General features: G+C 41.3%; 1 protein-coding gene across 2 annotated transcripts in view; it reads right to left on the bottom strand.

Annotated features, from left to right (window-relative positions):
* The window catches only part of brinp2 (bone morphogenetic protein/retinoic acid inducible neural-specific 2), a 172,170-nt gene that overhangs the window by 93,808 nt on the left and 50,610 nt on the right, over positions 1–27,752 (bottom strand). For both annotated transcript variants that reach the window (XM_053883064.1, XM_053883063.1), the window contains exon 2: positions 22,357–22,592. The gene's annotated coding sequence lies outside the window, so the exon portion shown is untranslated. The remainder of the gene's footprint in view (positions 1–22,356; positions 22,593–27,752) is intronic.

Raw genomic sequence — 27,752 nt, 5'->3', positions numbered from 1 at the left:
CTTTGACATAAATATGACAGACAAACTGCTCACATTAAAAAACTGTCAGTTGTCTACATTGAAGAAAAGAAAGGAAAAAACACTGTAGTTAAATAAAACATTAGAGAGACAAAAACAGGATTCTTACAAGTGAAATAATAATAAAATATATAACAATAAAATAAAATAAAAAAGGAATTCCAAATAAATATGAACATAAAACATAAAAAATCACAACAGAATTAAGGGATGAAAAAAAAATCCAGGGCATCAAAAGTGTATTTACTGGCATCATCAGGGTCTGGAACTGACTGGCGTCATGAGGAGCATCACAGCAGTGCTGAGAGATAAGCACTTAAACAGCGGAGACAGTGAAGCTGGCTCAAACCCATTGCTGTCCTGATTGGAATCGTATATCATTCAAGAAAAGATTAGGATCTCTCATGTCAGCAGGAGTCTTCAAGTGGCAGAAAAATCCAATAAGCACTGAATATAGTCCCATTTTGGTTTCAGAAAAAATGGTGGGGACTCCATTAGCCCAGACTTTTTAGTGAAGGGGGAAAGAATAGATTTTGTTTCGGACTTCATCCAGAGCAGTGAATCAAAGTGGGAATAACTGTTTTATTTTGTTGCCCCCTATTAGTTACCTTTTATTTTTGTGGGCATTTGTGCCAGACACTCCAATAAATAATGAAGAGAGTTGGAGTTTATACTGAAGCAGAAGTCTCTTGAAGAGGGTGATAAATGTCGGGGAAAGTGTGTGTATAAGGTGACCGTGTGAGGCTCAACAGAAGACGACCAGGAGGACACCACGGAAGGGGAAAGGCATGAAGAAAGATCAGAGGAGGAGCAGGGGTCTACAGTTGGACATCACTATGAAGTGAAGTCCATTGTTTTTTCAAAGGAAAGTGAAAGAAAATGATGACAGCTCATGGAGAAGAAGTGTCGAATGACTCGTGGATATTAAAATCAGCCAGAATCAAAAAGTGCGTCATGAAATCTGAGGGAAATTTCTGAGGAAATTTTGAATTGTGAAAGAAACAAGATGTTTTCTACAGAATACAGCCAGTTTCTATTCTGCCAGGTGAGTTCAGGCAAAGTGAAAAAAAAATACAAAAATTGCAACATTACAACACACTTGTTGCAAGTCCAGGATTTTAAATCTTTTTAATCTGAGGAATCAAACCTTTCCTGGAGAAAATCTTCATTTAGCTCGTATGTCTGTATATGTTGTGTCCTCCAGGCTGCATGATTTTAATTTTATTTTTTTGTTTTACTGAGAGCGTAATGTGAGATTTTCACTAAAAGGAGCAGCACAGATGAAAGCTGTGTAGACAGAGTCAATAGATATTGTTGTAAGTTTTCATCCTATCAATCAAAAGCAATGCAAAGAGCCACTACAGTTTTATTCTTCTTTCAAAATGGATCTTCAAACTTACATCCACTCCAAACTCAGATGTGCTTAAAACATCACCATACTAAGCCTTATCTCCGTATACTCAAACGGAGGGTTGGGATCTTCAAGATGACCCTCCAAAAAATGTGGTGCTCCAGGTTTAGAGATTAGAGAAGATATATTACCATAAATAAACCATGTATTCATAACTGAATTAGCAGCATATTATGCAGTAATATACAGTAAAATACAGACTGGTGTCTTGTTAAGCCAGACTGAACATTCACCGACAGTTCACTCAGAACAGCACCACAAATCAGATTATTAATAGTAAATAAGCAAGTAAATTGTTTATTAAATTAAATTGCACCCTAGTGTTTGACTGTTTTGTGACAAAATATATATCTAATGTGGCCAAGGACTATACTTCCAAATCCATTATGACCCTTTATAAGCCCTGCACTAAAACATCTGGGCAACCCTAACATTTATAAATATTTTTTGAAGCAATCTTTATTTTGTGATTTGAATGCAAGTGAAGTGCTGAGTTAGCACAAGCACGTACTTTAACATAAGCTACTTAAGATCAAACGTTTGAGTCAGAATGGGTCTTATACTTCTTTTGTCACACAGATAAGGGGTTAAGACTAAGCATTCTTAGGTTTCAGCTCTTAGAGAAGAAGTGCAACTTTTGGTCCTCTGTTTCACTCTGACGCTGGGGTGGTCATTGTTGAATGAGCACTTGAAGATATGTCATGGCATCTAAGAAAAAGCTTTATTTTTGTTTTTCTTCATACATTTGTGCGTCTGTCATCATGCCTTTTCCACTCAAATATTCAATCTTTTACTATGAAAAAATGTCTCCTCAAGACTTGAACTACATGAACAAACTGTGAATAATAAGTGAGCAGAAGCTATTTGAACTTCCATCAACTTGTTTTTTTTTTGATACACAAATGTAAACACTGCACTAAACAGCATCAGGGGATATTGCCTTACATATGCACATGCTGTCAAAATACAATATTTATATGGGAGTGAATCTGGATTTTCCCGTGCCTGCTTCAGTTACCTCTGGGTATTGGGCTTCCTCCCACAATTCAAAAACGTAAACATGTCTGCTGATGATTTTCAAATGTCCTTGTGTGTGTGGGAGAGAGAGACTGTTTATCCTGCTGGGGGCCAATTCTTGACAAAACCCTATCGTTGTGAGGGCTTTGTGGGGATATTTGGCTGGACCCCATGAGGTTAAGCCTCAGTTTGAGGAGGAAGACTTCAAAATAATTGTGTCATTATAACTGGGTGTAAGTTTGGTTTTTGATGGTTCGGTTTAGGGGGAGAGGCTGGGGAAGGGGTTATGGCGGTGAGAAACCTCACATGTCCCCAAGAGGCTAGAAATACAAGTGTGTGCGTGTGTGTGTGCACGTGTCTGTCAGTGTGAGGGTACTTGTCAGTATGTGCTGCGTGATGGACAGGTGGCTGGTCAAGTGTGTTCCAGCTTCTCACCTCAAGTAGCTAGTATAGAATCTAATCATTTATGAGAGGACCTGTACTATATGGTAGGAAATGAAAGACCAAAACCTTCCTGACATAAACATCCTCGCCGCAAACCTCAGAAAACACATGTAGAGTGATCAGCCACTCTTAGAGTTTCTGATCAAAGATGCCGCAACATTGCAGAAGACAACTCAACTATGAATGTTTACTATTTGAATTCAATCTTAAATGTGTTTACAGACTTGCCTACAATATCTTCTTTTATAAATGACTTGAAAGACCTTGATGTGACATTGTAGCTGACTCCTCAGTGCATGATCTTAAACTTTGGGAAGTTTAACTGGGTATGTTTTATGGCTATTATGTTTCATAGCAGCACCACTTTCTTTCAAGTAAATTCACAATGTCAAAATACATGCCGACAACAGTAAAGTAGATGTTGGCCACATAGAAAATGCAAAGGTTTCATGTCATATTGTAGGTTTGGTCGAACCAGAGGTGACGTTGATGCAATGTCTGACCATCATCATCACACTCTTCAGCAATTTTAGAAAGAAAGAGCAGCCGTCTTCATCCTGAACCTAGCAGTGGCGGAATTCCTTGGACTTCCATCTCCAATGTGACTCAACAGAGCGACCCCATACAAACCAGAGACATAGTTTCCATGCAATGGAACGGCCACCACTTTGACAACATCCCCCAGAATGGAAGCTCCAACCACAGTTCGGCTCCTCTAGCAGGACAACAATAAAGAAAGCATGATGGAGTCAACAAAAGTACATTTTGAAGCCATGACCAACGAAAAACCCGAGTCAAATGGATGAACTGGGATGTAGAAGCGGTGCATAACCACGATGAATGTTATTATCGGACCTACAACTCAACACAGTTGATCTTCACAATTACATAAAACAGTCTAGCAATTTAACCACAAAACAAAACTGACTGTGCACAGTAGGGCTGTGTATCGATTCTATGGCTGTTGCCATAATCACATGACAAGTTACGCAACATATTAATACTAGTATCATATTGACATTCAACAGGGAATTAATGAAGGATTGGTAGTAAATGATGACTGTAAGACTGGTGACAATAGGACGGTTCAATCCCCTCCCAGGTTGTAGCACTGCTTTCACAAACATGCTTCAGGATCACCTGAAAGATCCAGACAGAGAGCGCCAGATGTGTCTATACCTGCGGCGATGGACTGCTCATGGGACTGGTGCATTTTTAGAAATGTGACATTAAAAATTCACCCAAAAGATGCTGCTCTTTAATACAAACGCATTTTTATTTTATGATCAAAATGAAAGAAAGATATTCTCAGCCACTGAAAATGTAAACAGAGCGCTGGTTACTGACTTCACAGCAACCTGACAGTCATTGTGCAGTATGTAAACAGTTTCAACCTCTGTGGTCGGTAGTACGTACGAGATGAGGTTCCACTCCTCATCAATATAGTGAGTTGTCTGACTCGCGTAAGATTGCGAAGATGTCCACGTATCACTTGTAATGCCCATCCTGACTGCTGACTGAAGCTGACTTTTCACGTTTTCTTTTACTGACTGGTGCATGTTGTTCGTGAGGTGGGTCGTATTTGCACAATATCGCAATACTTCCAATATCTCCATTAGATTTGCTTGCTTCTGTCAAGCGCATTTTTGTTTTGGTGGCATCTGAATCCAAAATGCTGCCAGACCGTTGCTAGTGTTGCCACTGTGAGGAGGCATGTTGTTTCGACTTTGGTGTCCCAGGTGCGCACCTGCGTCACAGGGGTTGGACTTCACCGGGAGAATATGTGCTAAAACTTAAATTAATTAATCCGATCTTTGGACCTAAGAATCAATTTTATGGAATTCATGTACGAATCGGTAAATGGATTTTTTTCAACACAGCACTAGAACACAGTCTGTGGCAGTACATTCACATAACCACTCCTGCTTCTTCACTGTTTGCGAGAGCAGTAAATCCACATATAGGCCTGGCACGTGTAACACTGAAGAAAGTCGATGAGGAACATTTTTGTCGACGCTTGTGTGCCATCACCGATGCTTTTACTGTCCTGTAGGCTTGAAGGATTGAAGACATGGTGTTGTTCAGGATTTGTCTTAAAACCCAAGGATGACCTTTGAGCTTTGTTAGTCAGGATCATCCGCACTATATTGTTTTTGTACTTACCAGTACAGTCACCAGAACTTCTCCAGTCAGTCTCACTTGTTTTTCCATACTTGTCGTAATAATGATAAATGATATTTCAAGCTCCAGTGCCGACTTGTTTATTTCTTGAGTTCACAACGACACAGCAACTAAAGTGAAAAAGTACAAGCAGCAGTGAAAAGTACAGGTTATAGGTTAGGTTGGAACTATAAAGCAGCAACATGTATTCACTATTCCTACAATGACCTATGCAACACAGTCTTTATTCCCAGTTAGACTCAAAACATGAAGAATAAGGGCTTAAATGTTGACCTTTATCTTCTCTATCTCTCAACATTTCTCATCAGGGTTAAGTAGAGTAAGCCATCCTTCTCCACTTGTCTTGCGCTTCCTCCCCAGTCTCTCCAACACAAAAACATGCAAGTCAATTAGCCAATATTAGATCATGAAGGATTAGAATGAGTTGACGGTCAGCCAAAGTAAAGAGATTGGATGGTTGAGGTTTCATCCTATGAACTTCAGCTCAATGCTGTTGCCCAGACTCTGACCCACTATATACAATGGTGGGCCTTCTCTGCTTGTTCAGGTGTCATAACTGGTATTACGCGAGTCAGCACAATACCACCAGTGTGTATATATATATATATATATATATATATATATATATATATATATATATATATATATATATATATATATATAAAATGTATTTGCCATTAATCGTGAGTTAACTCAGCTATATTGCGATTAATCGTGAGTAAACATATATGTATCTGTGCGTGTTTGTGTGTGTGTAAGGTTCATTTAATAATGTCAAAGGAAACACACACATGATATAAGCTTAAAAGATAAAAAGTTGTGAAATAAAAGTAAAAGGAAAGGCCTTAAATTATATCAGCAATATTGACAGATTTACTACATATTTTAAATCGCGCCACACACCTCTACAAATAAGCTCCAACAAAAACAGAGGATCATTGCTGACAGTTATCCAAATGTTGTATATTACTGTGATATTATTGTCCAAAAGCTCCATATTTAATGAAACCCAAAACACAGTTTATACTTGCTGCACACACCAGGTCTACAGCGCCACATTACTACATAGGAATCAATAAAACAAGTGCTTTTTTTGCCCTCCAACTGGGAATACAGCTATAGTTCTCTCCTTTGTTTGGGAATTAATTGCACATGGACCTGCTGGCCAACTGCTCTTGCTTCTGCATTGAGAATCCAAACTGGAAATAATTCAATACTGGGTATTGTGCTAAAAAGAAAATGCGAGTTGAGACCTGTGCAGCCGTATTCAGTGACGGAACACACAGGCCAATCTCATTCCCCGCTTATTTTCTCGAGGTGCAGCACAATATTATGAGATATACCTTTTCGTTTTAGCACCTTTGAGGAAAGTAAATTGTGTGTTGGCTCAAGGGGCTTTATCAGAAATCGTTGCCATTTTCTGCACTGCAGACAAGAAGAAGGGATTAATTGATTACTCCAACCAGCCCCATCCTTCCCATTTAAACAGCTTTATGAGTTGAGGTTGGTTATTGCTGCTTATTTCCCAGAATGCAAATAACCAAAATGCTCCTCTGGCCTTTTAGAATATAGCAGAGTCATTTGACAAACCCTCCTCTTCGACGGATCCGGTTGTAAAGGGGCTCCGGGCTAGTTATTTCATTACACTGTAATATCACAGCGCTGAGATGGAGAAATTGATTGGGTCACGCCGAGCTCCGTCACAGACAAACAGGTAAAACCAGTTGAATTCATATAGGCAACTCATTGATGTGAACTCATAAAGAGTCTTATACACCCAAATTCAAATTCTAGCAGTACCTATTTTCAGAAAAACAAATGGAAAAATTGTATGCTGAGATAGTTGTGAAGGAATAGAACAGTAACCAAGTGTTTCAGATTAGTGTACTGGGTCTAACAATGTCCTTGTTAAGAGATATGCCCTTGTCTTATTTTGGTACTGTACCACACCCATTTTCACACCTGCCTACTATCAATGGCAGACCTCAAGAAGAATCCTGACTCATCGGACCTTCTCCGAGGCAAGCATCACTAGCACCGTTGTGGCTCCTTACCAGCCTGCGCTAGCACAACTTCTGTTTACAGAATGATGCGCTGCAGCTCCTCAGAGGCTTGAAGGGCACTTAGAATCTTGCTGGACCTTTCTGACGCTCTGTGACATGGCAACCTCTGACCTATCTGTTGCATTTATCATTATCATGAGTTCTTTCTCACTGTCCAAGTGCAGTGGGATTGGCTGCAGTGGTGGAGTGACATGCTGATGTTGTCTTAACGTCGGGAAGAGCCTGAAGGAAACTCTGGACGCACAGTTTGGCAAAGACGAGTCCATGTTCCTGAGCTGCAACATGGAGTCGGAGGAGCAAGTTAAAGATGAACTCTCACGCCACTCACGTTAGGTCAGTGGAGGACGTCGACCTGGAACACTGATCATATGTCCATCCTACGTGTGACATCATCGCAGACGTCCACCGGCAGGGGTCAGAGGTCATCCTTATCTAAATACTCTCATACTAGAACTTCTCACCTCACAAACCAATACGTGGCTTCAGTATATTCAGCTATCACCCTGCAATGCACAGCTTCCTTCCAGAAAACCATCCAGAAGTTCGGCAGGATCAACATCTGGTGCAACAACACTGCCATCCTGAATGAGGTGGAGTCTGGCTCTGCAGATGGCCATCAGGGCATATGCACCTCAAGAGTTTGACCAAGGGTCTGGGTCGAGACATTCTCACACACAAGGTATAGCAACTTGTGACTTTTATGTCCTATGTTAACATTGAAAGTCAGCCTTCAGTGTTGCCCGGTGAGGCATATGATCCGCCTTCCTCAGCATATTCTGATGCCGTGGGCAGGGCGTCATGTAGAAGAAAGAGGTTAGCCATGTGGTGGTGTTCCTTCCTTCTGCTTTTCGCTTCTCAAGAACACCTGCAGGATTGCTCACTACACGCATCAAAGTTTTGACACACACACACATCTTTGACATGTTGCAGTTCCAGCCCCGGGGGCTCCCCCTGGAAGTGCAACCTTATCGTGGTGGGGGAGTTTGTGTACCTTGAATGATCCTAGGAGCGATGTTGTCGGGGGCGTTATGCCCCTGGTGGGGTCTCCCATGGCAAACAGGTCCTAGGTTAACGGGTCGGACTAAGAGCAGTTCAGAAGCCCTGATGAAAATGACAACAACAAGGGCCGTGACATCGCCCGGCATGGCGCAGCCGGGGCCCCACCCTGGAGCCAGGCTTGGGGTTGGGGCTTGAATGTGAGCGCCTGGTGGTCGGGCCTCTGCCCATGGGGCCCGGCCGGGCCTAGCCCGAATGAACGTCATGGCCCGTCCCTCCTGCGGACGCACCACCCACAGAGGGAGTCATAAGGGTCGGGTGCTAAGAGGACTAGGTGGCAGTCGAGGGCGGGGGACCCGACGACCTGGTTCATGTGGACATTCTCGTGTGGACTCCTGGTCAACTCATCTCTCCCAAGTACATATGTTATGTGTTATTGCAACTGTAATATTTTATGCACAATTTCAGCATCTAGTAGCGAGATTTCCACTAAACAGTAGGCAGAGCTCTTGGTGAGGTGTGTACGGAGGCTACCTACAGCGACACCTCTTTTCCTCTCTCTTGGGAGAGAGACTGCTATTCCCTCAGTTCATGCTCAGGCTCACAGTTCCCCCAGGCCTTTGTGATATTGCCATTCCTGGAATTCACTTACCTCGCATTTTTGTATTTTCCAATGCTCCTCCAGACCATTTCTAGCTCAGCGGTCAAATACAGCTTGTTAAAATGCTCCTTTTCAAAGAGGAAAATGCCTTGCTGGCACAATGTGAGACATTTTTCTGAAACTGTGGAGAAAAAAAAGCTTACCAATTTTTATCCTCAACAGAGGCCAAAAAGGTAAACAGCTTGGCATTTACAACATTGAGAGATGTTGAATTGAGACAAATTGTCTGTTTTGCTCGCACAACTGAGTTGAAACAAAGGTTTTGAACGGAGCGGCAGGATTTTCATGAAAAGAATATTCAAATGTGTATCTTGAATTCCTGTCTGCTTGTGGAGCAATTGATTGTTTTCTTCCTCTTCATCAGCAACATAAGGTTTAAACACTCGCACCTGACAGACCAATTTATCAATCTGTGAGTCTTAAAAAAAAAGGTCAGAACCAGAGATTGCAAAGTGAATAGAACCACTTTCATGAGGTTGAAAGAAAATGTCATTCTTTGCTTCGAGTGCACCAATTGCCTCCAGGTTGCTCTCTCTATATCATAGACCTTGTACAAACTGTTTTTATCCTGGTCTCAGTCTGAAACTAAAAAAATCAAACAAAAAAAGCAGTAAAAAAACACAAGTGCCTCTAAGTGTTCCATGACTCTTTGGGTTTAATTGTTTCAGGAAAGATGTTCTCCTTACTTGCACCTCTCAAAAACAACTTTGTGGAACACACTCACTATTCAACAGTAAAAAAGGTGGCAGTGACTACAGAAGCACAGTCCATGTTAAATGTTGTGAAAGTAGCTGACCAGTGGATTTAAGGCTTTAGATGTTGGGGGTAATGAATGTGGGACCCGGAAACCTTGGACGATGTTTGAAAATTCACTATAGTTTTCAGATCCCGTATTAGTTTCCTGTCAGAAAGATCTTCAACGCTCACCTCTGATGGTTCTTCTACCAAAAAATGTGGGAGGAAGGAGATATTGAGTTCAAATCTGTACCACCATTGCAAAGCTAGTAAACCTTAAAAATAGCCACAATGTAATAAGTGCTGGCCTGTTAATGATGGGTGGCTCCAAGACGAGGAAGGAGGCCAAGCAACATCTGTAACATCTGAGGCAGACTGACATGTATGGTGGAAAACCAATGATGGAGTTAAGCAATTTCTATCAGGACTACATACATACATTGTAAGTTGGCCACCACTTTGTCCTGTTCAGGCTTGCGGAGGGTGCTGGAGCCTATGCCAGCAGAATACATCCGGGACAGGTTGTCAGTTTATCTTTGGACACACACACACACACACACACACACACACACACACACACACACACACACACACACACACACTCCTTGGGGCAATGTTAGAGTGTCCAATTAACCGAGTGAGCACGTCTTCAGGCTCTGGGAGGAAATCAGAGTACCCAGAAAAAAATCAAGCCCAGGGGGAGAACATGCAAACTCCATGCCGAAAATCCACCCCTCGAATTGAACCTGTAACCTTCTTGCTGCAAGGCAAAAGGCGAAATAGTAGTTTATTATTATTAAATTTTTTTTTTATTTTTGAGTCGGTGGTGTCCAACACAATTGCGTTCGCTGTGGTTTGCTGGGGCAGCAGATTAACAGTGGTGGACTCAACAGACTCATCCGCAAAGCTGGTGATGTGGTGGGGGTGAAACTGGACTCCTTAGAAACGGTTATGGAGAGAAGGATGCTCCTGGACAACATCACTCTCCCCCTCCATCCGGTCCTGGTCCAATACAGTAGCACATGGACCAACAGACCCAGACTTCCACCAGACCAGAGACTTTGCCACTGGAGGTCCTTTCGTCCTGTAGCAATAAAAATGTACAATTCATCCCTGAAGAATTTACAGTGAAGGATTCTTTGGCATGATTTTATGGTTCATTCTGTTCTTAAATCTGCTTTTTCTTTCACAGCTCTTGCAAGCTCTTTAGTATAGCTTTTAGCACTTTATAATATTATTTCTTTTTCATTTTATTGTTATATGTTGTGTACAGAGCATTTTACGAACACAATTTACAAAAAAAAACATAGTTCAAAAGTGATAGATAGATAAAAGATATAGAATAGATAACAATACTTCCTTTTTTAGCCTATCCAAGATTAAATGTGTAGAGACGGTTCTTGGCCTCTGGTTAGTGCTTCCTGCCTTGTCACATGTGAAATAAATATAGGCAGGTGGGTTGGAATGTGTCGCGGGTAAAGCAGCTCTTTTGCCAACTCATGGCCCTCGGGGTACAGCTGAGGTACAGCTGAGAGAGGGAAAAATGTCTAGGAAGTAGGAACGAGGTCATCCGCCTTGAGTCACCGTGGCGCTAGTCACACACATGCTTACCGGGTAAATAAAGATGCAAAGTTGCACGTCAAGCAGATCTGTCAAGACGTCATTCTTTTTTTTTAAATTTCTGCCTGCGGCCTCCTTGAATTTTCTCCTCTCTATCCCGGCATAATGCTGTGCCGCTGGAAGGCTCAGAGCCGCTGGCAACGCTGCCATGCCAACTCCAATCACGCGTCCTGCATCCCGACAAAACAGTCAATGCCGCTGGGGAGGATGCAGCCAGCAGCAAGTGAAAACAAACACCTCTCTGTTCTTGATGCTCAGCAAGTGGCCACTGAGAGGAAAAGTCAGCCACAATGGGATGGAGAAAATATCTGAGATGAAGTGACCAGTGACCAGTAGCGGAACAACACATGGAACCCAAACACTCGGAGCAGGTGGAAATGATGACGTACAAAAGGCAAAGACAACAAACCAACCGCAGCCATTCATAGTTATAAGCACATCTCTTTTCATTTTTAGTTTTTGTATTTCCTGTGCATTCCATTTGTAATTGAATTCAAGAGCTCACCTCAGAGAAAGAAAAGGTGAAGGTGATTCAGTGACTGGTGACAGAGCAGTCAGCATTGTTGACGGCAATGTAAGGACATGCTGCACTGTGATTAATGAAAAATGCAACATATAATATTTTGATGATATTACGACAAGAAAAATGATGAATGCTTAAAATAGACTCTTTGGGTTCATAAATAGTGGCAATGTATTTATGAAACATACAATGATGTGCTGTCTTGCTGACTTCACAAACGTTTCTAAAAATAAATAAAATAAAAATATGCATGTATATTTTTAAGTAAAATAAAAAATACATTTTTAGAATAGCAGCCCATTTGACCTTTTTTTTTTTCAAATTCTGCTAGACCATAAAAAATACTGGAGGCCCCAGCAGGGAACACTTGAATTAAGAATCCACCAAAAACGGGTTTGGCTGACTGAGCATGAATGGCTTTACAGGCCAGTCTGGCCTTTTGACTCCTCGTCTCTGCTCCCCTGAGCCTTTGCTTTCTTCCACTCTTGGATTTGGATGTTTGGCAAGGGGAACACCCCTACATGGCTTAGAGATGAATCAAAGGTCTGAAACTTTCACACAACATATCTTTTAAATGAGTTATAAAATCACATTAACGGATTGTACGCTCAAATTCTTGGTGCCACGCTTTTCCTCTGCATCTCCTGATGCTTCCACCGCCAGCGTTCCTTCTTCCTCACAAATCCCGCACGCTTGCGGAGCATCCGCTGGCGTTTCAGTGCCTTCTGTCACTGCTTCACATCACTCTCCGACTTAAATTTATCAGTCTGCTTCACAGGCCATGAAAGAAAACCATAAATCTATAAGAGGAAAAGGCCAGTTAAATGTATTTAATACACTTCCGACATGTTTAAATGGCCTGAAAATGAGTGCGAGCACAGAGTCTTTACCTGGCTTTGAGTAATGACTTGATTGCTAAGAACTATTTCAACCTTTGGACTTCCACGATATGAATGTGTATGTTTGCCAAGCAAGGGTGATAAGAAGTCTATTTGAGATCAAGTCGAATGAATATTTCCAACAGCCGGAGGCTCTGAGAAAACCTGCAATGGGTTAAAAGGATTTGCAATTTCTTGTGTTGCTACAAGGCAAAGACTGTCTCTTTCAAATGCACTCAGCAGTACAGTTATGAGTTTTGACACATGTTGTGACCAAAGCAAGCATGTGTCATGTGGGTAAAAACTGAATGCTGACTTACTGCACGAGCCATTTTATCTGCTTCAACATGTAACATTTAGAAATGTGCATGCTTAGGGCTAAAAAACAAAAAACAAAAGAGGCCATTAAATTCAGTGAAGTGAAGCATGGAGTGCCAAATCCCTAACCTTTATGCAGTGGCTGCCTATTGTGAACACAAAAACAAATATTGAATTCCTCTTTAAAGTGTATGAAATTGTGTATATTACAGTATATATATATATATATATATATATATATATATATATATATATATATATATATATATATATATATATATATATATATATATATATATATATATATACAATACAATGTACAGTTGACTATTGTTACTGTGAAAATCTCTATAATAACATATGATGTTTCTAGAAATATGACAAACAGAAATACAAGATTATGATTTCAATAATAGGCAGTTGTATGTGGATTTTATTTTCATAACATGCAATGTTTATTTCAGCCTGTGAAATAATATTTTGGGACTGAAGGCTTCTTGCGTCCTTCTGATGTCACCACAACTACGACGGTATGCGTAGCGACTTTAGTAGCTAGTCACTTCATTTGACACGACTTTTTACAGAGGAAGGGGGAACGGCCCATGGCTTTACTCTGTACTCTGCTTTTCTTTTATGTGATGCACAGCAAATGGTGTCAGGATTTGCCATGAAAGGCAAAACAAGTGCTTCAATTGAAAGCTTGTTGCGTTGACCTATGCAGACGGCTAACTTCTGCGTCATTCAGTCCACCTGCAAATAGTTGCTTGGCGTTTCGAGTGAGAGTGTTGTAGAAACAGGTGGATACATTAAAATACCCACCATTCCAGGTAGAAAATTTAAAATGATAAAAGTCTTTTCATGGAATAAACCATAAAATATACATCATGAATGTGTAACATTGCTTGTAATTATGTAGGAATTCCGAAGCACTGCACTTACAATAATGCGAGCAGCCATCAGCCTGAATAGTGAATACAATTTTGGACATCTATAAAAACAACTGACCTGGCAGGGAGCGGGAGACTCAAATGTGTGCCACCTACCTGCAGGTGTTTGACTTTAATGGACTGACTCCAGGGAGAAACCAGCTCACTGCAAAACTAATTCATAATCTCACCATCCTATTTCCATATTTTTCTAGTAGAAACGCACCCGGACAGAATTTTAAAAATGAGCTGCCCAGAGCTCTCATTGAGGAGTCATTTGGATAACTAGATCAACTGCAGCTGATGCGGCAGACATGCGCAATACTCACCCCAGACATAAGGATTCACTCATAAGATCATCTTACAAGAGTCAAGATACATATATATATATATGTATATATATATATATGTATCTTGATATGTATCTTCAACCTTTGAAGATACATATCAATCTTCAAAGATTGATATGTATCTTATATATATATATATATATATATATATGAGAGAGAGAGAGAGAGAGAGAGAGAGATAGTTGGATAGATAGATATAGAATAATCATAATATCCTTCAAAAGCGAACACAAAAATAAGTATACTGATATGAGTCAGACAAATATTTGTGCAACACTAATATTCAGAAAAGGCCATCTAGTTCAGTTTGAAACACCTTGGAGCCATTATGTGTGAAGAAGCCACATCAATGTCTAAACATAGATCCAGCTCCATTTTTACCTGCATGTCTCCTTTGTCCCATTATTTCCAGAGTGAAACTGCTGATGAAGTGCAAATATATTTGGAGAGGGTGTTAAATATTTCAGGAGGCCCCTGTAACACGGTGGGATTATTTTGTTGAATAGTCATTTCCAGATGAGATGGGCATCAGCAGTTATAACCTGGATCACAAGGGAGAATTTGAAGGAACGCTGACAAAGCATCCACCAGAAATAGAACCTCCCTTGCTATTGAGCCAGGGATCACTTTCCGAATCACAGATAAGTGCCTGCTAACACCTGACAGGGTCTGCCCCACAAGTGAACGTGAATTGTTTCTCAGTGCGGTTCCTCATCCAATTTCTTTTCTTACATTATGGAAAGCTTTACATCGCAATTAAAGAACTAGCGACATAAGGAGCGGGCTTGTTTGATGTTAAGTGAGGCCGCAGTTTTGCTTAGTTCGAATAAGAGTGTTCTCGTGTAGGGTCTCATTACCTTTTCATGTGCCCCAAAAGAGGGTTGCTTTTGATGACCATTTTTGCTTAAACTCATCTCTTGCAGTGAACAAAGGCTGTGGGAAATGAGATGCCGTCAAGAACGTGCGGAAATTGCAACCATACTTCTCACAATGTTTCATTTTCATCATGTTATTTAAGTGCAACTGTATTATTTAAATGCAACTCATGAGATTTCAGCTGCTGGTAAACAAAGCATTTTCGGTGGGCAGGATTTGTACACATTTTTCTCATGTAAATATTTCAAATCATAGAGAGGTTTGTGCAAACAGACACATACTGATGTGTTCAATTTGGGTGAAATATCATTTTAAAAGTCACAGCCAGATTTGTTCCTATGTATGGTTGAAAAACTAAACATGAATTACAACTGCTGATCTACTGCTTTTGAAAATAAACACATTTCTTCATTTTGCATTGTTATTATCATGGCTCATGGCTAATATATTGACATTTGGAATGTTGACTTTTGTGTCCTATACTGACAAAAAAAGGCAGCCTTCAGCGTAAAATGTTAAGCATAGTTTCACATTCAATGGACCTAAGAATGGCTTCCTTCCATTGCGTTACAGGTGTGGCCCGTGCGGATCGTGTGTTGTGCAGCGCTCTGAATAGCAATTTGACACATTATTGAACCTGGAATGAATGGCGCGCCATCCGATAGCTTCCCCTAACCCCATCCTACGTCTTTTTTCATGTGTCAAGATGTGACGTTGAATGCCGCCATTTGCATCAGTATAGGATACAAAAGGCAACTTTCACAGCGTAAATATATGAAGATGGGTTTTTTCCATTCAATGCAATGGGGGAATAAATATGGGCAAGCTGAGAATAACGCTTTTCCATTCAATGCTAACAGCGAAAAATACAACGCTGCAGTTAAAACCTGGGAAGTGGCCATCTTAAATCGACTGGTCATGGTTAAAGAACATGGTATAGAAAGACTGTGGTCAGCTCTGGCAAGTTTCAGGCAATACTGAATAAACAAATTTAATCGAAAACCAAAGGATCATATGAATATAAACTTTTGCCTGACAAAGGTGTGACTTCTCACAGCAAGAAATGGTGCGATGTTATGGAAGGATATTTGAAGATACTGAGGTGTAAAGTCAATGTGTTGCACCCGATCTAAGTCTATTATTGGCTTGTGCTTCACATAGCCTTAGTATCTGTTAATAATCCTAACAAGGTTGCAAGTGGCTTCCTTCCACAGCAATATTAGAAACATCACTCCCACTCAGCTTTTACATTAATGATCTTAAGGACACGGTATTAAGACATGCGAAGTGTTGATACTGTACCTCTAGCACAAAAGAGGAAACAGGCAGCGTTGTAGGAGGTGGTGGTCGGTGAGGCCGTTAAATATATCGCAACAGGAGGACGGAGAATTACCATCTTTGTTATGTCTTCTTCGTGTCTCATTCGTGGTACACTATAGTACCAAAAGTATGGCATCATAACCACTTGGCCTGGTGTATAAAATCAAGCACCTAGGCCTGCAGACCGTTTTGACAAAGATTTGTGAAAGAATGAGCCACTCTCTCTCCTCTCCTCACACCTAAATATTCCACAGTCAACTGTCTGCTTTATTATAAGGAAATTGAAGAGTTTGGGAACAACAGCAAGTCAGCCACGAAGTGGTCGGCCATGTAAACTGACGGAGAGGGGTCAGTGGAGGCTGAGGCGCATAGGAGGTTGCCGGCTTTCTGCACAGTCAATTGCTACGGAGCTCCTAGCCTTCAGATTGGCCCAAGTAGAGTACGCAGAGAGCTTCGTGGAATGAGTATCCATGGCCAAGCAGCTGCATCCAAGCAATACATCACCAAGTGAAATGGAAAGCGCCGGATGCAGTGGTGTAATGCACACCTCCACTGCACTACAGAGCAGTGGAGACGTGTTCTCTGGCGTGATGAATCACGCTTTTCCATCTGGCAATCTGATGGACCAGTCTGGGTTTGGAGGTTGCCAGGGGAACGGTACATTTCAGACTGCAGTGTGCCAAGTGTGAAATTTGGTGGAGGAGGAATTTTGGTGTGGGGTTGTTTTACCAGAGTTGGGCTGTGAAAGAAACTTTGAATGCTTCAAGATACCAAAGCATTTTGGACAGTTCAGTGCTCCCAACCTTGTGGGAACAACAGGCCCCTTCCTCTTCCAACACAGTGCACCAGTGCACAAAGCAAAGGCTGGTGAGTCTGGTGTGGATGAACTTTACTTGCCTCCACAGAGTCATGGTCTGAACCCGATAGAACACCTTTTGGATGCATTAGATTGTGGTGGCCTGTCTCTCAGTCGTGGAGACTGAGAGGCCACCAACATCAGTCTGTGACCTTACCAATTTGGAGGAATGGTGAAAAAATTCCAATAAACACACTGCTCAGCCTTGTGGACAGCCTTCCCAGAAGAGTTGAAGCTGTCATAGCCGCAAAAGGTGGACCGACATCATATTGAACCCCATGGGCTAGGAATGGGATGGCACTTAAGTTCATATGTGAGTCAAGGCAGGTGAGGAAATGGTAATATAGTGTACGTACTGCGTAGTAACAGCAAGAGCACGGACAGAGGGCTCCGCCCAAATCTGCATGAATGAGCCTTTATAATACATCTTTGTGTTAAATCATTGGCTACTTAGTTCTGCAAAACATTAATGTCAACCAGAGCATCAATGTCAACACCAGCTTGAGTTCTCTGGACCCTTGTCCTTGGTGGTAGATCAACTCCAAATCATCTGCCGAATGAAATAGCTCTTCTATAAATACCCTCGGTCCTGCCACATGAGGCACCACGTTATTTTTGTCCCCTTGCTATCTGAAGTAGCCAGTATGGGCCGTTGGGAAAACCACCATGTGTAGAAAGAGTGGGGACGAAAAATGGCTGTGCAATACATTGAAATGAGATTTCCATTATGGCTTATGAAAACAAGATAAACATGATGAAACCATTAGTGTGTCGTATGCCTCGCCGGTATATTGCTCACACTCTGTCCGGTGGTGCACAATGCAGTTCAATAATGATGAAGACTAAGACAACACCCATTTTATTTGTTGACAGGCACCTCTTACTGTCCTGTCTCTCACCAACTACTAAGCTGTGTTATGCTAACATTTCTTCTATTTTGGTGCCTCTGTTTTATCGTACATTACGAACTAAAAGTTGACCTTGATTGTATTAGGGTGCACTTGCCCAATTGCCCATAATGCTTCCCTGGAAGATTTGATGCAAGCATGTCTTGAAGAGAAAAGTGGTCTTCAGAGGACACCCAAATCCTGGAGCACAGCGGCTGAAGCCAATCATGCTCCAGCTGTGACATCAGAGCTCCCAGAGCCCTCACCGACGGGGACTATCCTCATCCAGCCCCGAACACAAGCCTTCCACAAGGGCAGTTAAAGGACAGCCATCATGATGAATCCAGGCCGACCGTCATCATGTTTGACGTTGTTGCTGTAAACAAAGCCCCTGCCTCAGTCAAATGAGAGGAGAATATTGAAAATATTTGAGGAAGGAAAAGCATTTATATGGTAGAACAGAACTCACAGACCTGGCAGCGAATGATGTCTACATTCATAGAAGAATGACGGAATCTAAAGGAGACATCCTTGTAATTTCAGCTACAATGAACGGCTCACAAAACCAATGTTATTTTAGTCTAAATTATTTCATTGACACTTTCATTTAATGCCAATAACATGAAGGTGAAGAGTAAAATGTGGCTGTTTAGATGGCAAATACGGGATGAAACGTGTGGGAGGTTTTGTTGACGGGCCCAAAATGTTACTCGGTGGTCTGTCCGACGTTCAAAACGCATGACATTTCTGCTTACTGAGCGTGTAATCTCTCCGTCAAAAGCTAAAAATAATCAGCAATGCTGCTGCAGATGATTTTTCTGGGGTCCCGCCCACCACCTGCCATGCAGTGCTCATCCTGCACAGCTTAATTCATTGATGGACCATGGCAGCAAAGTCAACAACAGGGGTTGGTGATCTGCATGATCACTAAACTAAAGGCTGAAATTCCCCTTAACTTATGCCAAATGATTAGTTTATGAGTGTGTAACATGTAGTTACAATGCGTGCAGAAAGTATTTTGTCAAAATTTTGTGTTGGTGATGGCACATACGTTTTTTTCTAACACATGATATACCTACGTTTTATTGTTTTTAATTCACTTAATATATTCCTTTATAAAGAGTTCTGTTTTTTGCTCATCCAGATCCCATCCAGAAAGGTGAAAACCTTGAGTGAACTTTCCCAGAAATGAGGGAAGCTCTGGTTTATAGATTCAGTGTCACCCTCAGGCTTTTAACATCGGCACGGTTCTGTGAAGGTTCTGGTTAGCTATCCTGAACCAGCTGGTATTTTCAGACAGGGGATAAACCTGGTTTGGAAAAGCCATAACATCCTCACTCCCATAATATCTTGACATTGGGAGAGTGGACTTTTGCGTCCTTTGTTGACGGCAAAGGCAGCCTTCTTTGTTGCATGTTGACACGCAGTTTTAATGGAGTAAGAAATGCTTTCCTTCTTGTGTAGCGTTCCAGGCGAGATGTTAAGAAGCTCTCTTCGTCAGTTGCTATTTATAACCCCTTGTGTAGCAGTCCTCCTTACGGAAGTGACTGAAATGCACAGCCGCTTGAGGGGCTTTAAATAGCAATTGACAACTTGTTAGATGCAGAATGAAAGAAGCGCCATACAGTGCCTTACCTAACCCCAACCTCCGCCAACACCACAGCATCAGCGTGTGTCATGTAAGGCAGAACATGTGCTTCCATTGAAAGAAAGTTGAAGGCTGCCTTTGTCGTCAGTATAGGACGCAAACATCCACTTTCCCAATGCCGATATGTTGTGGCAGGGAGGATGAGATGGAGAAGATGGTCCAAGCTCGCAAACTGTGACATCATCAGTGGATGTGCTGTATCTTCGGTTTATGAAGTTGAGGAAGTCCTGGAAATTATTTTATATTAAATCAACTACATGCTTTGTTCACAGCAACATGAACTCACATACGTTTTTACAAGCCAGGTGCGTCATCGTCTTCTATGTCTCTTGCTCATCAAATGTCATTGCATGCTTGACGTATGAAAAACGAATAGTCCCTTTAGACAATGTTTTTAGAATATTGGAGAGAGTTTACTTCCAACTGAGTAATACATTTTTGCAGCCCCTCACTTGAGTTCCTTAAACCACTATGAACGGGGGGGGGTTCTGAGAATCCAGGACAGCACCAGTTCCAGAACCCTGTCAGTGTGAAAGGCCTCTCTGCGACACTCAACATAACAATGAACAACTATGACCCAAGCTGCTCATTCATGGGTTTCCTTCAAGTAACTGAATTTCTCCACTTGAAATACTTATTTATCTGACCACCATTTCGACTGGATATCACATCATTCTCTGATGACTGTTTCTCTCTCATTCAAAAAGCATTTTAACTACTCACACTGCATGCTATAGAGCCTACTTTTGAGGGTGGGACAGAGAATGGATAACTATTGACAGACCACTATAGAAAACCCCACTTCAATAGCTACAGTTCAACTTCATACAAAATTGGTTGAGGCTCATTTTGCCCACTTCTCTGGTTATACACTGTACTGCATTATACATCTGGTTCCCTTTTTGGATAGAAAAAAACCCACAAGATGGAGGCGTGGATGAAATGACACCTAAAGCTATGGGTTTTCTGTTCCACCTGAAAATGTAATCCCATGACTCTCTTTCACCAAAGACAACATAATCCAGACGCCTATACATACATATCTAAGTAAAATGATGCGTGAACAGAATGCTGCTATTGATAGAGTGCCTATACACCTCTCTGTATCATACATGTCTGGAAGCAGCACGGCTCACAAATAAATGATGGATGACCGTGGTGACAGCAGATGCACCTTAGACACTGTTGCTGACAGTAGTGTTGCTTTCATCTTTATCAGGAATAGTTGATAGAGAAAACCCTGGCCACACGATAACCATTGCTAATATGTTAATAGAGTATAAGGTAAAATCTAAAGAAATGTTGTTTCAAAAAATCAAGACCAAAACACAAACGATGGTATAATGTTCTTTTTTGGTTTTGTATTGTTTTTTCCTGTTAAGAATGTGTAAACATTTCTCCCATCTAGTGTTGGGACCATATATGGCAATCAACCCTCCGCCCCATGCAGTTGGAAAACAAAACAGTTCACGCTGCAAAAAGCCAAGATGTCGTCCACCTAATTCTACTCACATCAAGATTTAGGGCTTGAAGTAGTGGCATCACAGAGTGGAAGGAGCGCCAGTGAGCTTATTGGTCAACTGTAAATTGTGTTTACAACCCCATCACCAGCTCTCTGTGCTGTTCGTTTCTCTGTTAAACTTTGATCCTGGTGTTATTTTTGAGAAAAACTAGATGAAAATGGAAGACAAAATTACGACTAAAATGCTCTTTTCAGTCAACTAAAACTGTCCTGGCCATGAAATAATATAGACGTGACTAATGCTATTATTAACTACAGTATAATTACAGCTTGAGGCAAAGACTCGACTGAAACTAAAATTAAAATAGGCAGCCAAAAACTATCTGAGAGCAGCAAAATATGTGAGATAACAAATGACTTGACTCGATGAATCCCCAACGGAAACTTGTATGTGTATAATAGCTGCCATCTAACCAGACTGGGTAAATAACTGGACTGAACAAACTTTGTGATGTCCAATTTATTGACCTCCTTCACCACCCATTACAGACACCAGAGGCACCTGCACACATTGCACTTTGTATAGATTGTATATATAATGTCTTGCGGGTAAAAATGATATGGCTAGTCAACAGTCCACACTGAATATGTAAGCATTTCCATGGACAAGGTGAAGTGCAGAACAGGTTCTAAAACATTCATCCAGCACCGCGCAGAAGGTCACGATGTATTGCCTTGTCGCCGTGTTGTGAGTGCAGATCTCTTCGTGTCTGTTGCACCACGATATTCTCAAGCCTCTTTGAATGTTACTCCACTTATAACATTCCGTTAATATTAATATTAATTGGTTATTAACATTATTATAATTGAATATGACACAATGATAAAAGAAAATTGAAATATAGAACATGTGGTTTTTGTACGCCATTTTAAGCGGGAGCTACGAAACAGCTTTAGGTGAACAGAGCCCGAAGCATCCAAAGAAATAAGTGCTCCCTATAGCTCCAAACTGAATAACAAATGGGCCTGAAATGCTCTCTCACATAATAGGAATTGGTTGACAAGTGCAAAGAACACCAACACATGACACTATCAGACCGAACAACAAGCCGTTTGACAGCTCCCCAGTGCACACTTGGTGATAAAAGACAAATGAACAGACATACCTGTTATCTGCTCCCACCGTTGTCTCGTTGTTGTCCTCCTGACTGTCTTCTTTCAAATTACCAAACTTCTCCCAAGGACTCCCCCAAGACGATAGGTAAACAGACCCTCTGGTTGAGGGTTCTCTTCGCGCAGCGGAGTGCAGAGGCTGTGTATGTCTGAACGTGTCTTCAGTTTTCTTCTTCTGTCGATCCCCTCTAGTCACTTTCGGCCATCAGCTCACACTCACTTGACGCAGCTGCATAACAGGACGACAGAAGACGTACAATATTGGTGAAATGGATCTCTTAATAGACTCATCAAAACAGTATTTATTGTACAGTAACAAACAGAAAAAGGGGCACGAAGGAACCTCATGAACACCCTGTTCCTCATAATGACATGCATATGCTGATTTTTTTCAGGCAACAACTTCAAATAAAGGATCTTCATTGTATCATGAAGAATTATTTTTGTGTCATAGTGTCATAATGTACAAAGACAACAAATAATTGAACATTGTCTTTCAGTTGGGGATATACAACTCTGTAGTAGCGGCAAGCATTTGGATTTCTGTGACTGCGCCATCCTCTTGAAAGAAGAATCACGCACTTGATTTTTCCTGTATATCATGAAGAAATGTATTGTGAGCTCCTTTGAAATGCGCCAGTCATTTGACATATGATAACGGATTCTTTCTCAGGATGGAATATTAATGTGGGAAATGTTGCTACCAACATGAAACACAGGAAATTACACTTCTCTAAAAGAAGGGTTTAACTGATGACATCTGGGGCCAAGAAAGCATTTAGTGAGAAAAGGGATGAGTCAGAATACTGTGGCAACATCGCTCAGAGAGACGTTGTTCCCTTCATTCAACAGTGCTCAAGCACATTTTGCGTGTGTTTCCACTCAGCATCTGGCAAACAACAGCCTCCCTCTGCTTCCATGGCTGGCAGTGTCACCTCCGAAAACTTTAAGTTGCCCAACGTCCGTCAGATTGTTCTATACGTTCCCACTCCAAAGGCGTCAAAGGTGGCTATGAGGTCAGCCATCTGCATTACGTTACATAAGTTGCTTGTTTCACAAGCATTCCATTGAAGCAAACTTCATATCACATACTGTGCTGCCGTAGGCGACAGACTCAGAAGTCCTCCTGCTAGAAAGCATCAGCAACATGTTGAGTGTTGACAGTAGGCTTTGTCATTCATCACAAAGGGAGGACAATGCTTCATGAGGCCTTGTTTTCAAAGTTCAGTTTCAAAGTGCTCTCCCCTTAAAAATGATGTGAGATTTAAAGCCAAAGATTCTAGCACACATGCTGACATCTAGTGGGCTCTGTAAAGCAGGAGACTGTTTCGTGAAGCCTCACCAACCCACCATTAGCCAAAAGGGTCCAAGAAAATACTGTCGTTTGTGATTATTATTAACAGCATATTATTATTTGAGATGGTACAGGACTGTTTTTTTCTATAGTGATGGGAAAATTGGGGTTGGGGTTAGTCATGGGATGGCGCTACCAGTCAACAACCAAAGGGAACTGAAAACTGCCATGCAGTCAGGATGGAAGTTTCACTGTTGGTATTCCAACAGTTCAGTGTACATTTTTGAGGAACAACTGTCTTTTCATCATTTTTTTATGTTTCACTTGTGTTTCATACTCAATAAAATCTGATAAATGACCTTCACTTAGCCCTTGTGAGTTACCACAGGAGGAAACAGAAATGCAGGGAGGTAGTTCCATGTTTTCATGTCAGTACCTTGTGCTCGATAGTACCATGAAAAGAAGTGAAATGCCATCCTGCATCTGTTATTACAGGCCATTACTAAGGGCATCTTTTGGCATGAGTCTCGGTTGACTCCACTTTATATTAGTTAAGGCAGCAAGTTGGCCACCTACACCAAAAAGATAGAAATTCTTTTGAAACCCGCAAACATAGCAGCCAAAGAAGAAGCTGTCTGTCAAGCCCTGGCCAACACATATCATCTGTTCTTTCTTGTCGTTGGTCGGCAGGGCATCTCATAATACCTTTTTCTGGAGGGTAAAGCTGACATATGATAAAGAGAACCACAACAAACAGTAAATTGTTCCAAGCCTGACATGACCTCTTCACGCACACCAAAGTCCATCTGTTCTACTCCACCAATTCACAGCTTCATCATTAATCTCAAACCAACTGTTCAACACCACTTTTTTCCCACCTTTTTACTCACACATCAAAGCATTCTTCATGCAGTCGTGCACATGTCTGCTTTATTTATGGGGCCTGGTTAGGCTGCATAGCTAACACTAACTGCAACCGCATTATGCCTTGCATGTGCATCCGGAGCTGCTTACTAGATTTACAACTCCTTAGCAAGACTGAAGTGGAAGAGCGATGGCGCAAGCTAAAAGCGCTTAAGGAGCAGCATCCTGAGCGCTGATGTATTTGGGCAGTTCCTCCAGACGGGACTGTTGATGAATTAGTACTTTGTGTTTTATACACATAAAGAATTAGTCTGTTTTTGTTGTTGTTGTTGTTTTTTTTTCCAGGGACGTCTAAGGATAACTTTTATGCAAAAGCCCTCCAAGGTCTTAGGAAGTGATCCTTCGCCAAGCGCGAATTGAGACCTTTTTCACTTACTAATAACAACCATGGTCCGTAGTTTGAGTACTAGCATGTTAAATCACAGACATAAAAAAAAAAACCACTTAAAATTGACTGGTTCTTCATCTCCAAATTTTGACCCGAAGAAAAAAATCACATTTTGTAAAGCCCTATGAACATCCTCCGGAGATGAACTCTGGAATAGCACAATGTACACTGTCAAGGCAGCTTTAGGTCGAGACCCTCTTCCAAAATTCCTTCAGTTCAGTCCTTCATTTTGTGGTAATTCTCTTCATCGGTCTTAAACCACATTGAAGTGGGAGGCCTTTAATCCAGTGATCATGACACAGCCCCATTTGGATGAATGCAATGAGTCACCCCTACCTTCAGTCGCTGTGTTCAACTGCTGCCTATGCTTTACGAGTGAATCGCAGTATCTAACTCACAATTCCTGCTTTCACATGCGATCTGACTGCACACACTGTACGTCCACATTGTATCCTGAAATGCAACGTAGAAGAAGAAGAAGCTGGAAGAACTGGAATGGATGAATTGATGAATAGAAACATGAGTTTCTAATCATTAAAGGTGAATCATACTACATTGAGCAGCCCTCTTCACCGGGTCCATATGTCCGGGTGAGATGCATCACTTGAGTTCTGCGAGAATGTGTTTCAGTGAGTTTCTTTCAGACAATAAAAAACCACCATGAGCATGTCCACCTCCATGATGCATGTTGTGTTTTGCGCTGGTTCCAATGTTTCCATTGGTTAATTTCATCTTTTAAAAAAGACATTAGAACCAACCAGGATTTCAAACAGGTGTGTTTTTTCATCCGATTGTTTGGGTGTCGTGAGGTGTTAATCTCTAGAGAGACGATTGAGCCCAAGGTCGATCCGAGTAAAAATGGGCAAAAATCATAGACCAATATTGATTTCTGACATTTGGGATCTCCACCAAAAGATGAGCTCCTAAAAGCAAGCAATGGAAGAGGAGCAGTTTTGGTGTGAGGAATATTCAGTTGGATAAATAAATATTACAATAAAATGTTTAGGATTTCAGCCCTAAGACGTCTGCACCTCCTCTTTCAAAGAAACAAAAATGAATCAAGCAATTTGATGATGCATGAGGCAGAACGTTGCCGCAGAGCTTCAAATAACAAAAGTCCTATCTTGCATTTTCATTTCCTTATTCCCATTAATCCATGTTTGCAGTGACTAGTGCATGCATAAGCATATGCGTGTGACAAACCAAACATTTAAAGAAAGATTAACAGCCTTCCTTTTGTCTTATTTTCTCATTTACAGCCATCTACTAATTTATTTTATTAAGTTGGAGGAAAAAGAAAATCCTGAAAACCATATCCAGTTCTTCCTGTGGCCTTCAAAATTCAGCAGAGGGAAAGAAATCTCTCCTGGGGTTTGGACGACTTGTATTTGGACTTGTTCAAACACATCCTCAGTGGGGAGATGTGCATTAGCAGCATTACTTTTGACCACTTGCATTGCACACTCTTGCCGTGGCTGTATTTAAGTGCTTCATGCTACTTGACTAGGATTAGTCTTTACCTTATTTATTTCAACCTTGCCAACCACCTTCACTATCTTCTGGAGTGTTTAGGACAGTGGTTCTTAACCTTGTTGGAGGCACCGAACCCCACCAGTTTCATATGCTCATTCACCGAACCCTTCTTTAGTAAAAAATAAAATATGATACACTAACTGCAGACTAGACTGAGGGGTGGACCTCTGCGGCGGAGGCTCCACCGAACCCCTGAGACCGACTCACCGAACCCCTAGGGTTCGATCGAACCCAGGTTAAGAACCACTGGTTTAGGATTAGAATGCAAAAACAGTATCCTACGTGTGGGGTCAGCGTCACTGGGCTTTTCGACTGGTCACAAAACCATAGCGGTCCACTCCTGTGCATCACCACTTGCTGATAAAATGTGGACGCATGAACCCATTAAGACCTTGGCGCTTATCTATTAGCGGGGAACAATCTCTGTGACCTTTCTGTCTTTGCTAATTTCACACAATGGCCTGACCTTTAAACTAGCCTCTCGCACAAAATGCAGCTAGTTAAAGATCTTTGCCTGACAATGCCGCTTTATTCTGCATGACGATGGCAGCCAAAGCTGTAATTATCCATCCCAACATTATTAAGTCGCTCACGTTGTGTCATTGTCTCCTGGCAGAAAGGTGGCATTAAAATGGCCCATTCTTATCATTCATAATAATACCCATTTGAAAGTAATCTTTACTGAGCAATTGGCTTGTGAATAACAATGCTGAGGCTGCTTTGTGTTAGGGGGCGGTTTGATGCGTGACATTAGTATTTTGAATCCAGAGTTTTCTGAGACAAATAAATCATTTGAAAAGTGACTGTAGATGTATTGTGAAACCCCAGAAATGTGAAATTACAAGTTTATAGCCCTCGGTATTCAATTTTTATTCAAGGTTCATCGCCAGAAAAGCTTTACACAACAGACAGTGTTGCAGTTAGAAAAGTCATTCAACACATCAAACACAATTAAGTATTTTAGAACTTGAAGGTAGTTTTACAAATGAATATGTCACATTTCCACCATTACCAGGTTGCTTCGTCTCTGGTAGTCTGCAAAACAGTGTAGCACCAAATCACTCATTGTTTCAACCAACCTGCACCAGATACGCCTGTTAAATGACTGCAAAACAGTGGCATTGATGTTACCACGTACGTCAGCACAACTTTAATGCTACAATTTAACAGCTGTACAGATTTGTTTTACCACTTTACTTGCGTTTTACTATGTTTTTGAGAAGCAAGCAATTGTTTCCTTAAGACTTATA

Source organism: Synchiropus splendidus, chromosome 13 (genome assembly GCF_027744825.2).
Source record: "Synchiropus splendidus isolate RoL2022-P1 chromosome 13, RoL_Sspl_1.0, whole genome shotgun sequence".
In the NCBI taxonomy this organism is placed as follows: domain Eukaryota; kingdom Metazoa; phylum Chordata; class Actinopteri; order Syngnathiformes; family Callionymidae; genus Synchiropus; species Synchiropus splendidus.
The sequence above is the reverse complement of the archived record's forward strand: the minus strand, read 5'-3'. Positions and strand labels throughout refer to the sequence as shown.